This window comes from Dermacentor albipictus, chromosome 6 (assembly GCF_038994185.2).
Source record: "Dermacentor albipictus isolate Rhodes 1998 colony chromosome 6, USDA_Dalb.pri_finalv2, whole genome shotgun sequence".
Taxonomy (NCBI): Eukaryota; Metazoa; Arthropoda; class Arachnida; order Ixodida; family Ixodidae; genus Dermacentor; species Dermacentor albipictus.
The window spans coordinates 144,822,056-144,834,172 of NC_091826.1; the positions used below are offsets into that span (position 1 = coordinate 144,822,056).

The 12,117-nt window shown below is 44.4% G+C and overlaps 1 pseudogene; it reads left to right on the forward strand.

Moving 5' to 3' along the window:
- The first annotated feature begins 9,400 nt into the window (after window positions 1-9,400).
- LOC139047111 (uncharacterized) lies at window positions 9,401-11,437 on the forward strand (annotated as a pseudogene).
- Window positions 11,438-12,117: the final 680 nt, after the last annotated feature.

Below are 12,117 nucleotides of genomic sequence, written 5' to 3' on the forward strand. Positions count from 1 at the left end.
TGCGCCGTAGAACGCGTCATCGAGGGTGACCAATGTCTACTGCAAGGACCACGAAATTTGAGACGGAAGAGGGATCGCTCGACTGCATGGAGGGAAAACTCAAGTATTGTTGACAAACTTCAGCCAGGAGTTCAAGCACATCAACAAGGGCACGACGAGCGCGTACATCGAGTAAATTTAGGAAACCAGTAATGCCTTTGTCCTCTCGGATTCCGCCGCATCTACCCCGACGACCATGGTTCCTTAACCAGACTACGACATTAATCCAAGTCTTCCCATGATTAAGCAACAGCAGCTCAAAAGTCTGCTCCGACGATACAAAAGCTGCTTTCCGGTGTCATCGAGCATTCGAAAACACCAGTGGTAAAGCATCGCATAATTGCCGAGGAGTGCGCTCGACCCCTCCGCCAGAGCCCTTACTGAGTTTCGCCGAGAGAACGTAAAGCTATAAGAAAACAAGTCGACGAAATGCTGCGTGACGACATCATCCAGTCATCAAAAAGCCCGTGGGGATCCCCTGTTGTCTCGGTGAAGAAAAAGGACGGAACCTTACGTTTCTGCGTTGATTATCGTCGACTGAACAAGATCGCAAAGAGTCAGCCAAGTGACAAGGAGTAGCCGGTGCCACCACGTAAAGGCGCCAACCTCTCCTAACATTCACTTGAATAAAAAAAGGGATACACAACCCCTACCAAGGATAGAGGACGCATTAGACCGGCTGTGCAACGCAAAATACTTCTCGTCGATGGATCTCAAGTCTGGCTACTGGCAAATAGAAGTCGACGAGATAGATCGCAAAAAGACCTCCTTCATCACTCCAGACGGCCTCTACGAGTTCAAGGTCATGCCATTCCGACTGTGCTCGGCGCCTGCAACGTTCCAGTGCGTCTTGGACACGGTGTCAGCAGGATTCAAGTGGCAGAACCTGTTTTGTTTACTTGTATGACGTCGTCGTCCTCGCCGGAAATTTCGACGATCACTTTAGGCAGCTTGCGACAGCACTATAGGCCATCAAGTCATCAGGGCTCAATCTGAAGCCAGAAAAGTGCCGCTTCGCTTACGATGAGCTTCTTTTCCTAGGCCACGTCATCAACAAGTCTGGAGTCCGCCGCGACCCACAGAAGACAGCTGCCATCGCAAAGTACTCGCTGTTCATCGACAAGAAGGCAGTGCTTAGATTCCATGGCATTAGTGCCTGCTACAGGCGCTTTCTCAATGTCTTTTCACGCATCGCTGAGCTGCTAAGACAGCAAAATATTAGTGCCGTCAAGTTCAAGTGGGAAACGCCGCAGGACAACGCATTTCAAGAACCTAAACGACACATCCAGTCGTCGCCCGTACTTGCGCACATCGACGAGGACGCCGATACCGAAAGCCACACTGACGCCAGAAGCCTAGGTCTCGCTGCTGTCCTATTCCAGAGAAAAGATGGCCATGAACACGTGATAGCTTACGCTAGCCGGTCGTTGTCAAAAGCGGAAGGCAATTATTCTACGACTGCAGAGGAATGCCTTGCCATGATTTGGGCTACAGCAAAATTCCGCTCTTACCTCTATGGCAGGCCATTCAAAGTCGTCAGCAACCATCAGGCGTTGTGTTGGCTAGCTAACCTAAAAGTCCCTTCAGGGTGGCTGGCAAGGTGGAGCCTGAGACTGCAAGAATATGACATCACGGTAATCTACAAGTCCGGACGAAAACACTCTGACGCCGACTACCTACAGCCAATCGAGCCTCCTTGCCGACCATTCCAGCAGATCGGGAGGGACTTGTTGGACTTGTCGAACACAAGACCTGGGATGCCATCCTGACGTACTTAACATTCGCTCTGTGAGGACCCCTTTTGGACCGCTGTCTCCTGTTCACGCGCGACTTGGGCCATTCGCCCGCGTGATCGCTGGGGACACGCAGTTCCTAGCCATATTTTGGATAGCGTACATTCCCAGCGGCCGCTGGCGCCTGCGCGACGCGGAGCCTGCTGCTTGCCCGCGCGGCTCACGTTACGCCGTGCGCCGCGCGTAAAGCCTGTTTCACATGATGCTATTTTCGTCGCAACGGAAGTGGAATTTCCGTCGTTTGCGATGAAAATCGCAGTCGCAGTGCCGACCCCCAGATTTTCACCTGCGACCAATCGGTTGGTCGCACAGTCACACCGTCGCACCAATCGCAGCGATTTCTCGTCGAAATTGCGCGAAGAGCTGTCAACGGAGCTATTTCGCCGGTTTGTTTTGGAAAATGGTGTCTGGCACGACAAGTGCAATGCGCGGAGACGTGGATCGTCGAATTCGGTACGTACGCGAAGGGAGAATAAAAAACTTGTGCCGCAGATTGCATTCTCCGATTACTATGCGTTTGTTGGCACGGTACACAGCAAATGCAGTGCATTTTTACGTTTGCTTCGTACGCCTTTGCGAGTTGTCACTGCTAGGAGGTGTTCGATCCCCAGCAGACGACGAGGTCGTCAGAATTTTCTTTTGTTGAGTAGCATGCAAAACTCGCGCTTATGGAGCAGCTTGAATTATTTCAACCTCGGCAAGGGCAAATGACAAGACAGCAAAGTACCCGAAGTTTTAACGTTGCGCTGAACGCGGTACCGTTCAGCTGCATTTTCTTGTCGGTTTTCAAGCATGAATTTCCCGATGCATCTTGAAATGTTATCTTGCCTCTTATTAAATTTGACAGAGCAAACGTGTAGGCTATCGTAATGAATTTGCTATGATAGCATTAAATCGGTCGCTTGAATAAAATATTACATGCACGTTAAGTTGCACCTCTTCACTGGAGAATTTTTTTTTTCTTGCACAGTAACCAATAAAAATTGACAATGTTGCGGACTTTGTATCCTTACTGCATCTGTATCAACACTTGCTCTGCAAGGTAATTAACTGTACAGCTAGTAGATTAAGTAAATTGCTTGCTATAGTGGCACAGTGACAACGTACCCTCCTGCACAATTATGTAGAACTCGTGCAACAATGCGAAAAGCAGGCAAACGGCCTGTTATTGTGGGGATAAAACAGTATAAAACGACACGCTGAAGAAAAGTAAATCAAAACTGTGCAGTAAAGTCAGCCAGTACAAGCAGTTCTAGCACGTTCACAGCTGATCAAGTGTGCAGAAACAATCATGCCTTACACGTTTCTAGTAAATTTCCAAGTTTGTGATCACATATATTACTGTGTAAACCCATCTAACGATATTACTATCTTTATAAGTAATGAAATACTGTGCTAATTTCAAGAACATATATCACCCGAGGAATTCAGAACAAATTTCTGCATTTCAACTATACACAATATGTGGTTTATTCAATGAAAGACCACAAACTGAGCTTTTTTGCAATGACAAACTTATTCCAAACTTCACTTACATACAGGCAAGAAAAAAATTGTAGACAGAAATATTTTTCTTCAATTTGTTCACCTGCCACTGTGACTATAGCATCCTGCTGCTAACACAAGGCGAGGGGTTGATTTGCCAGCCATGAAAGTCGCATTTCGATGGGAGTCATAGGTGAGCAAAAAAGCTCTTGCACTTAGATTTAGTTCATCACCTTTTATTGAACCCTTACACTTCAAAACACTATTGCATAGGGGGGCATGCTTATGCAAAATCTAACACCAATAGAAAGCAAAGGGTAGAATTGTAGAACAACGATCTTTCGTGATAACTCGAGTGTGTAAATATTCATTGCATCAATATGTATTGTTCAACACCACTGCACAAATAAGCATGATCAGGTATAGCAAGTACTCTGTCAGGAAGCTGGTTCTACAGATGTGTAAATGTCAAGGCATAAATGCTCATACTACGTCGCACACATAGCACAAAGAAAACCTTTTCAAGAGTTGTCCTTTCTGGCAGATATGAGTGGGCCATAAGCAGCAGAACCTTTATTGCAGGACATTGTGTAATACCGCTAATGAAAGAATGAAGAGAGTGAAGAGGTTTTTAACAGCAGTATCTCATGCTGCTCTAATAAGAGGAACGACGAGCAAAAACATTTATGATAGAGCACTTAAACTAACTTTCTGAAAGACAGAAAATTCCAGGTGAGAGTTGAAGGTATATTTGGCCCACACACACCAACAACACGGGCATACTACAAGAAACACTACAGCCTATGGTGTATTTCAGTCTAAGGGAAAGCTATCTTATACAGAAATCGAGAATGATGCAACAAGCCCTCGACAACACTACAGACTTTCTTGCCCAGTCTGACCTCTCGCTTTCTGATAAGTCAGCTCATATCGACGCCAGAAAAGAAAAAAGACTAGAATCAAGAACTACCCCAGATTGCACATTGTGATCCACATAGCTGGACAAGTATGCCCGCAAGTCAACATCCACAAATCTTCAGTTAGTGTAAGCCCATGACGGCAGAGCCAGCACGTGGGTGAAACAATTGTGCAATGCCTGGACGCAACTTCCACACCTGGTGAAAAGAATAATCTAAAAAAAATGGGGGTGAACGAGTAGATACTATAAAAAATTGCAGACGCTGTGCTTGTGTCCAAGGTATGGTACGGTATGAAATACCAACAGCACACAAAAAAGACAACTCATCGAATACAGGCATCGGGCAGTAATAACAGGTATTTCCAACTGTACCATGCTTGAAGACATCTATTAGAAAGAGCTAACGAACAAGCACCTAGAAAGAGTAGAGTTGCAGCCTGCAGCACAAATTCTTTGTCTCAAGAGCTCAGAACCTCGTCCCAAGATACTATGCCAGCTAGCATATCAGATGCAAAGACGACTACCCCTCCCTTCAGAAACACAGCCTCGGGAGTACCTGAACTTGAAACACAACAGGCCCATACCGTGGAATATCGTGGCAAACAATTAGGCCAGGAGACTATATGTAACTGCCAAACACACAGAGGAGCTTGCTAATCATGAAGATGCAAGTAAACATAAGGCACACATAGTACACTGATCTTTCAGTAGCAGTGTAACAGTAGTATGACACTACATAAAGCTAAACCCCATATAAGTGAGTACCATTCCAGGTCATCCTACACCTAGAAAAGCTGAACTGAAAACCATCAAAGCAGCACTTGTAGTGCCGATTACACCCTGCACAACACCCTACGTGGATTCACCAGAAACTGTCTGGGCCTGCACATCACACAAGATTGTCAGGAAAATCAGAAGATTGACACGCGACTTGTAAGCACATGGCCAGAAATTAAAAACAGGATACATAGCCATATTCCAGGACACAAGCGGGCTTATAAGCCCGACATAATAACTGAAAACTAGAAGAGTTTGTGTGTATTCATTATAACTAAAGTGCAACAGAGTTATAATGACATTCATAACAACAACATTCAACAACATTCATAAGGCTGCACAGGAGAATAATGATACCTCTGCCCAAGGGCCCGATCTCACATCTAACAAGCTAACCATTTCTAATTATTGACCAATCTCAATCACTTCCTCTTGTTGCAAGCTGCTTGAACACATAGTATCGGGTTATCTTAACTCTTATCTTGCTGAAAACAACATTTTATCACGTGCACAACATGGCTTTCGGAAAGAAATGTCCACTGTGACACAGTTAGTTACAACAATTCATGATTTTTCTGTTGTGCTTGATAAATCGGGGCAGATTGATGTACTTATTTTAGATTTCCGCAAGGCATTTGACACAGTTCCCCACAATAAACTTATTTATAAACTGGAAAGTATTGGCGTCCCTACTTACCTTGTTAATTGGATTAATGCTTATTTAAAACACAGGACACAGTACGTAGAGGTTAATGGTTGTAAATCTGAAGTGCTTCCAGTTACGTCAGGTGTACCCCAAGGAAGCGTTTTAGGCCCACTGCTATTCTTAATTTATATTAATGATTTGCCGGCTGCTATTTCCGAAAAGTTTCTGTCAAGCTTTTTCAGATGACTGCATTCTCTTCAAGAGCATAAACGAGCGTAATGATCATTACCTCTTACAAAACTCACTATTAGCTGTTCATCAATGGTGCCTTAAATGGAATATGCAACTTAACCTAGATGAAACTGTCCTCTTGCGAATTTCGCGCAAAAAACAGGTTTCTCATTTCTCTTACAGCCTTCTAAATCATTCCATTATGGAGGTCACACATCATAAATACTTAGGGGTTACAATAACAAACGATTTAACATGGTCTGAGCATATTGCAGACATTTGTTCCTCATCATTTTCCAAGCTGTGCTTTCTGAGGCGGAAGCTTAGAGGCGCTCCAAGTAAGCTTAAACGTCTTGCATACATAACATTCATCAGATCAAAATTAGAGTACGCGTCGGCCTTATGGGACCTGTTCATAAACAAGGACATTTACCAGCTTGAGATGGTGCAAAGGAAAGCGATTAGGTTTATTCATAACAAATACAGAAGGCTTGATTCACCTACGACACTAATGAAAACAAATAACATCCAACTACTTCAAGTACGTAGGAAAATGTCCCGTTTGTTGTTTTTGCATAACCTTTTAGCACATAAACTAAACATTTCGCATCCCACAGAACTTAAAGAGTTATCGTCTAGACGAACACACCACACAGGAAGTCATTTACTGGAACCAATTTTTGCAAGAACTGAAACATTCAAACACAGTTCTTTCCCGAGGACCGTTTCCGACTGGAACTGTCTTCCAGGGGCCATCTTCCAGTCCCCTAATTTTGTTAAAGCTCTAGAAGAGCATTTGTTTGAGTGAATGAGAGCTGCATATGTGCGAAAGCGTACATATATGTATGAATATGTACATGTGTATACATATTTTTCTGCTTGTCTATTAGCGGCAATCTGTTAAGCTGCCGTTCTTTCTTTTTATTTTTTGATGTCACAGTGTATTTACATGCCTTGTATAGCCCCTCCTGCATGGGCCATAACTGTTGGCCTGCAGTATTCTGAAATAAATAAATAAATAAATCCACGCGCGTGCATACACACACACACACACACACACAAATGTTGCAAGAGTGCATAGCATGAAGCAGTATCAACAGGAATACACTAGATATGGATGAGGACTAACTTTCAACTGAGGTTCATTTGTAAAAATGTGGCGAGTTATATAAATTACCCGAAAAAGAAGGACGATGGGCAAAACGAGAACAAGGTGAAAGCAGGAGCCAACGTTTCGACAAGTGGACTTGTCTTCTTCAAGGTCCATGTGTGGAAACGTTGGCTCCTACTTTCACCTTCTTCTCAGGTTGCTCATCGTCCAGAATTTCCATCTCCTGCCTTCCCCGAGTTTTCTTCAGAAAACGAAAGACATCTTTGAAGGATAGATAAAAATTGGTGCTTGATGCAGCCAAACATAAATAAACATGCTACAGAAAGTACATAGAGAAAAATTCCAAGTGCAGGCAAAAACATTACAATTGCCAATCCTGCATGCCAGCACCTTTCAAGAAACACTGTTGGTATTCCAGTAGACAGACTGACAGCTTGCTTATGCAAGCACGTTCTTCCAGTCCTATGCCATTGCGAAAAAAATGAGTTTCCTGGGAGGTAGCACCATGCACACTTGGTGGTCACATTGTTTTTTGCCCTGGACTTGTATGTATGTATATATATATATATATATATATATATATATATATATATATATATATATATATATATATACATTCTCCCTTTCCTGCTCATATGTTTGGTTTCATCAAGCACTGGTTTTTATCAGGTTTTATTGCTGTACTACTTTGTGGTAACCTTCATAAATCACTGCATTTTCACAATAAACCTTTCAATTAGAAGTTAGTATACGCTGTTCTTACTGCTTCACACTGTACATTCTTGCTACATTGGCCAAATAAAAGATTTTATAAGGTATCATGAGAGCCATTAAAATGACTTGTTGCAGTAAAAAAAAATAGACGAATAGCCTGGCTGCAAATGGCATCAGAGAACACATAGGACAAACAAGAAAACTGAGATGATCTAACAACCAAAATTTTAATGTACGCACCGAGTAAATGCTCGCTGACAAGCAATAAACTGAACATACACAAAAAGGAGAAGCAAAACTTTATGTGCGTTTCCTAACAGGAAATGCATCCATTTCTAATGGAGGCCGTGCTGACAAGATTAACCCAGCATTTTTAGATCTACAGCTTCCGTAATTTCTCTAGGCAGCCGATCTGCACAGAATGCTAGCTTCTTCCTCTACAATGCCCGCTCAGATGTGGAGAGTGCATTGTAGAGGAAAAAGCTAGCATTCTGTGGAGATCGGCTGCCAAGAGAAATTATGGCTGCTGTAGATGCAAATACACTGGGAGAATCTTGTGTCAGCATGGCTGCTGTTACACTTTCAGAGATGGATGCGTTTCCTGTTGGGATCTCTATGAAAACACATCAGATCTGGCTTCTGCTTTTCGTGTAAATTCAATTTATTGCTTGTCGAACAGCATTTACTCAGCATGTTCAACAACTTTCATTTGTTAATACATCTCATGATTTTCTTAGTTTCTAGCAGAAAGGTGTTCATTCTTTTTACAGTGAAGCTGTATATGCCTAGGCGAAACACTCATGGTCCGATCCCAAAAACCCTAGTGTAGGGGTATGAGCCATTGTTTAAGGGGGTGTGACCCATTGCATTCGTCTTGCATGATGGACGGAGACATTTCTTGTTGGGTAGGCATAGAAATGCTTATGCATTTCAAACATAAATTTATCTGCGTAATATTGCAGGGAAAGGACACAGAGGGGGATGGGGTTATGGCAAGATCATGATGTCATTATTATCTCACAGCAAAGGTGTGGTGGTCCATTGGCTAGACCGATAGTGACGTCGTTTCCCTCTAGCAGCAGAGCGCGCGTGCCGCAGTCTCTCACCGACTTGCCAATAGGTTCGAAAATATGTCCCTGTATTTAATTAAATGAAATGTGCAGCCCCAGTGTTTCACTTCGTAACTACAGTGCATAACTGAGTCATAAACATTATGATGAACGCATTACAAAGCACAAGTGCGTAACATAATTCAGAAAGACTTTGATGGACCCGCTGGATTAACACAATTAACCACTCATTGCAGTTTCCATGATGGTTATCTTGCAACGTGCAATGTGTGGCATTCCAAATAAACAATGTGATAAACCCAAGCCACACATGTGCATAACCTCATTAAGAAACACAGACATAACCAATAATATTGACACGTGTACTTATCTTTATCGGGCGACCACGTTTCGCCGCTTGTGGTGCATCCAGACGAAGGACCGAATCCGGATTTTTAGCCGACGCGGACGACTATGCCACGCACCGTCCGGATGGAAGCGCATCCACACGGCGGACGAGGCCCTTGCAGACGACAGCGCCACAGAGCCGGATTACTCTCGACCGCAGCCTCTGCGCTGGCTAGCAGTAGTCTGGTCTGAGAGTTTCTTCCGCGAATTGTTAGAGTATTCGACAAAATGGAGGCCGGCAGAAGGCGACGTTTGGCCGCGATGGCTGATGTTCTGTCAGAGATTGACGAGGACTTTGATTTGCTTCCACGAAAACGGCGTTGTTGGCGGAAAGACTGGATGGGAAGGAAAGAATTCGGGATCCAGAACCTGCTCAACGAAGAGCTCCTGAAGACTGACCTCGACGAATACCGGAGTCTACTTCGTGTAAGCAGAGAGCAGTTTCTGCAACTGCTGTCACGCGTGGGGCCCCGCATACGAAGGGAGGATACCGTTATGCGCCGTTCTATATCGGCGGAAACACGGCTGCAGGTGACACTGTGGTGCCTTGCTTCAGGTAAGTGTCACACATTTCCATGTTATTACGGAGAGCGCTGTGGTAAATGTATACCGGTTGAAAACTGAGCTTGGTGCTGATCGAAGGCCGCTGCACAAGTGTGTTCAAGCGCGCTCATGTGGTAGCGTACGAGCTCAATCACACCCGAAATATCCAATGCAGATCCAGAGGGTTCGCGTGGAAGGGGTATCACGAGTAAGCACAAGTTTTGTGCGACTGTGCTGTCCGCACCGACTTTTTGCATAAACATGCATGAGATAATATTGATCTGTTTACACTTAACTACACCAGTGAGCGCGATTGCTTTTCGCTGATACTGTATTCATTTACTGCTCTGAAACAGCCAGATATCAGGTGTATTTGTTGTACTTCCTACTTTTTTTGTAGTGTGCTCGCGAGCAGCTCACTGAGATTTCTTTTTTTTTAATTACAGGAGAGAGTCACTATTCCCTGAGCCGACAGTTTAGGCTCGGTCATTCAAGTGTGAATGACATTATACATGAAACATGTACTGCTATTTACGAGGAACTGGGAAGCAACTTTATAAGAACACCCCGCGCGGAGGAGGAATGGAAATACGTGATGGAAGGCTTTGATAACAAGTGGAACTTCCCGAACTGCATTTGGGCCATGGTTGGCAAGCACTTACTCGTAAAGAAGCCACCAAATTCGGGAACTATTTACAGGAACTACAAGAAAAGCTTCAGTATAATTCTCTTCGCTGTCGTCGACGCAAATTACCGGTTTTTGTACACTGATGTCGGTGCACCAGGCTCAGAAGGAGATGCTGCGGTCTGGCAAACGACACCCCTACAGAGAGACGTAGGAAACAGAAGTGCAGGCCTGCCAGAACTTGTGAAGGTGTCCAGCTCACCTGATGTGCTCCTTCCACCTGTGTTCGTTGCAGACGACGCATTTCCGATGGGACGGAATTTAATGAAACCTTTTGGGGGCACAAATCCGACAGAAGATAAGAAGATCTTTAATTACAGGTAAGATGCATATTGCACATAAGGCAGCAGATATCAGGTGAAAGCTTGAACTGTAACAATGCATTTTCGCATATACTAAAGTCTCCAAAGTTGCTTAGATCATACTGCGCATGCTACATTCTGCATTGGGATGTGCCAATGTTTGCATAAAGCAACTCCACTGTTTCATTTCAATACATGCAAGCTCTTACGATGTAAGCAAGTTATTATTGTCAAAATTAGTGACTACTAATATTCAGTGAATGCCTAATTTCTGGAGTCGTTAATTGGGCTTTGCGTTAGGCAGGTGGTGTAGCATATTTATAATTCCTCTGCCATGCAATTCATGATCTGGATTAACATCTCCTTTACTTTCCAGGCTGTCAAGGGCTCGCCGTGTCGTCGAAAACGCTTTTGGGATACTGGCAAACCGCTTCGGGTGTTTCCACACAGTCATCAATCATCTCCAGAGAGGGTGACTGCCATCGCGAATGCGGCATGTGTGCTGCACAATTTTTTAGGCAACGATGTCATCAGTGCGCCAGACTTAAAAGTCGAACCAAACCCTGCTGGGTCACTCCTGTCCGGCAAAGCAGCGTCGCGTGGTAGGATTGGTGCTGTTGGGGGGCTGCAGTGCGTGATAAGCTGTGTTCGTTCTTCAATGACACGGGCGCCCTGCCATGGCAGCGGCAGTTTGCCCACTTGGATGTGAGCATCTACAGAAAACCTCGAAATTGAATACAGATGTCAACATTGAAATGGAATGAACATTTTATTTTTCCTGTGTTTTATTAAGCTTCCATGTGCCTTTCCATCACCTGCAGCATTTCCACTTGGCATGACAGCTGCCTTGTTTTGGGTATCGCCCGCATAGTCGCAGCGACAAGCTTCCCGAAATGCTCACACGCATCGTCAGTGATCGCAGGTTGTGTTGGCTGCATGTTTACGGCTATTTTTTCGAGGACCTTTTGCCGCTGCGACCACATGTCTTCACGCGGATTACAGTTCCGCCGTCTTTTTCTGGTTGGTGCTTCATATAAGGATGTACTTGGTGCTGCGGAGAGGTAGGTGTGTGGTTCAATCTCTCTCTCCGTGGTGCAGCCTTCACCGAGGACAGCGTCATCAGCTGTGGCAGCCTCATCCACCGAGGCAGTCTCGTCCACTGCGGCCGCGTCTGGTGCCTTATCAGTGTCCTGTGACACAGGAGGCTGCAACAAAGGGGTTCTGAATCAAATAAATCGTAAAAGAACAAAATTTTTTGCCTGCAGCAAAAACAAAGTACCAACGTTTTACTTCAATTACATCAACGCTTGGCAGGACCAAATTCGCTCTGATAACGCGTTATATTGGAGGCAACCGAGTACGGCTACAAAACGTGCAGAACACTATTGAAGACAACTGAATGTCCCTTCTGGGTA